This window comes from Danio aesculapii, chromosome 22, assembly GCF_903798145.1.
Source record: "Danio aesculapii chromosome 22, fDanAes4.1, whole genome shotgun sequence".
Classification (NCBI taxonomy): Eukaryota; Metazoa; Chordata; class Actinopteri; order Cypriniformes; family Danionidae; genus Danio; species Danio aesculapii.
In genome coordinates, this window is record NC_079456.1 from 315001 (window position 1) to 318311 (window position 3311).

General features: G+C 48.4%; 1 protein-coding gene across 2 annotated transcripts in view; it reads right to left on the reverse strand.

The window, feature by feature from the left end:
* The window catches only part of fblim1 (filamin binding LIM protein 1), a 10748-nt gene extending 7834 nt beyond the window's left edge, over window positions 1-2914 (reverse strand). The window contains exon 1 of one of the 2 annotated variants that reach the window (XM_056448113.1): window positions 2707-2914. The gene's annotated coding sequence lies outside the window, so the exon portion shown is untranslated. The remainder of the gene's footprint in view (window positions 1-2706) is intronic. The other variant, XM_056448114.1, reaches the window with a different exon arrangement.
* Between the last annotated feature and the right edge of the window lie 397 nt (window positions 2915-3311).

Here is a 3311-nt window from a genome sequence, read left to right on the forward strand (position 1 = left end):
AAGTTAGTTCAGTAATGCTGTAAGCAGTCATTTTATTCTTAGTATAGAAGATTGATAATCGAGTTTTACAGGTGGTTTGTCAAGCCCACTCACCTGTGTGAGGCACACTAAGCTTGGGGTTTGTCGTATGGTAGGGTGAGGGGGTTCTTGGTTTTGTTCACAGGGGTTCAGGTGATCTCTGAAGAGATGAGGAGGGTTTTAGTTGTGGTTTGAAGGATACCAGTGAGTCTGCAGTGTGTGTGGGAATGGGAAGATCATTCCACCAGTGAGGAACAGTGAACGAAAAGGTTCTGGAAAGTGACTTACAGCCTCTCGGCAATGGAACCACAATGCAGTGCTCACTCCCCGACTGGAGAGGATGTAGATGTTCAGGACCAGGTGGAGGTAAGAGGGTGCAGTGCCAGTCGCCGTCCTGTAAGCAAACATCAATGATTTGAAATTGACCCGAGCCTTGAGCGGTAACCAATGCAGAGAGATAAAGGGAGGTGTTACAAGGGCTCTCATTGCAGACCAGATGAGCTGCAGCGTTCTGGAGCATCTGTAGAGGATGAAGAGTCCAAGAGCATTGCAGGAGTCCAGCCTTCAGAACAGCAGAGCTCAGACTCAGAGCTGAGCAGCAGGATCTGTGAGGAAGCGTCTGATCTACTGATGTTGGAGAGTGCAGACCTGCATCATGGAGCTGTGCTCATCATCCAGGATCACCCCAAGATTCCTTACTGAATCACATGGGGTAATGGTGGATGATCCCAGCTGGATGGAGAGGTCATGTTGTATGTGGTGCTGCAGGGAAGACGAGAATTCAGTTTTGCCAGGTTCACCAGTAGGTGATGGTCCTTCATCCAAGCGGAGATATCCTCCAGGCAGTGCGAGATTCTTGTAGCTACTGGGGGGTCATCTGGATGAAATGAAAGCATAGTAATGATAAGAGAAACCACGCGAATGGATGACGGCTCCCAGTGAGGAGTCTCCGCATTGATCCCGTGGGCCAGTCTGATCACCGGCCGGTGACCTACTCACACCTGCAGTTCTCCACAATGGACGTCCAGCGTTCTCCAGCCTCCGGCGCCTAGACTGCAGCTCCGCACAGAAAGTTTGGCCAGAGGAGAAATGGTCGTGCCCAACTGAGCCTGGGTACTCTCCAGGTTTTTTTCCTTCACTTTGGTCAATCGGTGAATTGGTTGGGCTTGCTTGGTTTGGGCCTTGTGGAGCTGCGTATGGATGGATTTGCTCTTCAGTGTTTGGACATTCAGCAGTGAAGATTAACCCACACTGAACTGAACTGAACTGAACTGAACTTCAGCACTGAACACTGGACTGACACAGCTTCAGTCTACTAGAACTTCTGGGTTCAGCTGCTGTGACATAATCTACACAGTAGAAGCGCTGGAGAAGTACAGATGAATTGATGTGGTGTAAATAGAGAACAGTAGGGGACCTAGAACAGATCCCTGAGGTACTCCAGTGTCCAGCTGATGAGCTCTGGGTTCCTCTCCTCTCCAGGCAACTCTGAATGATCAGTCGGTGAGGTCAGACTCCAACCAGAGAGCCGGGTCCAGTGATGCCCATCCCAGAGACGCCAAAAGCAGCAGACAGGTCCAGTAAAAGCAGAATGTATGATTAAGAACCTGATCCACAGGGCTTCAGTGATTGAGAGTGGTGCAGTCTCAGAGGAAATGAAGTGTTAATGATGTGTGTTAGGGCTGGCGCTATGGCTGGGGATGTGTGCAGGATGTGTGAGGGGATCGGGTCCAGAGGCCAGGTTGTGGGATGGGCAGGGAGGAGAAGATTGGAAACTTCTTCCTCCATAAGGAAGGAGTTCTCAGCAGAAGGTGTTGTTTGATGGAGAATTGGGATGGAAGTGGTGAGAAACAGACTGCTTATCTGCTGTCCGATGTTCCCTCAGAAGGTTTAGAGGGAGAACATTGGTCTGGAGGAGACAGGACAGACCTCATCTGAGCAGGATGTTAAAGTGGAGCAGAGTGTTTCTGTTGCAATATTTACATCAAGAGAGAACTGGGTTCTGGGTGAAGGAAGAGAGGACGTGACAATGGAGGAGGAGTGTGGAGATAGAGAGCGCAGACTGTGTCTAAAGGAGACTTTAGTTCAAGTTTATCCCATACAAGTCCACAGATGCTGCCTGTTTATCAGTAATGCACTGCTTTATCACAAGGAACTGAAAGATTCTCGCACAAATAAGAGCTTAAATTACAGACACTGCAGCAGGTTGACTGATGATAGAAAGATTGGAAATCTGTAAATAATAAAGAAATAATTAGAGAAACAGAGGAACAGAAGTCTGCCTGCGTCTCCAGCACGACTACAACTGGAGCCATATCAAAATAATAACATTACAGTCAAATCTGCAGCTTCACATGGAGAAATACTGAACTGTAGGTGTTGTAGACGTGTGTGTGTGTGTGTGTGTGTGTGTGTGTGTGTGTGTGTGTGTGTGTGTGTGTGTGTGTGTTAGGCGTGTCCATGTCTTCAAGACCAAAGTCTGATGCTTCAGTCACTCACTGAAGTGTTGAGAAACTGTTGGATATACAATACAGAAACATTCCCGCATATCAGAGCCGGAACACAGGAGACAACACACAGTGTGGGAAACACACTGAGAGAATGACAGAGGAACACACACACACACACACACACACACACACACAGACGGATGAATGCGGAGGAGAAACGAAAGTGTCTCAAACATACCTGAACAGCAGATCAACTCTTCTGTGCTGGCGATCAGTGGAGACGAGAGAGAGAGAGAGAGAGAGAGAGAGAGAGAGAGAGAGAGAGAGAGAGAGAGAGAGAGAGAGCGAAAGGCACGCCTCTTCCTCCCCTCTCTCTCTCTCTCTGATCAGCAGAGGTGAAGAGTTAAACAGTCACTAGCTGACAAAGAGCAGTAAAATATGACACACACACACACTCACTCGCTCGCTCACTCACTCAGGCATGTCTAAACACACGCACACACACACACACACGCACACACACGCACACACACGCATACACACACACACACACACACACACACACACACACACTCACTCACTCAGGCATGTCTACACACACACACACACACAGAAAGGCATGCAGTGATAGACAAACACACACACACACACAGAAAGGCATGCAGTGATATACAAACACACACACACACACTCACTCAGGCATGTCTACACACACACACAGAAAGGCATGCAGTGATACACACACACACACACACACTTTTCCTGTGCTTTATCAAACAAAGGCAGCAGGATGTGACTGTACCTGCCCTTTCCAGCTCTCTCTCTATCACTCTTCTGTCTCTC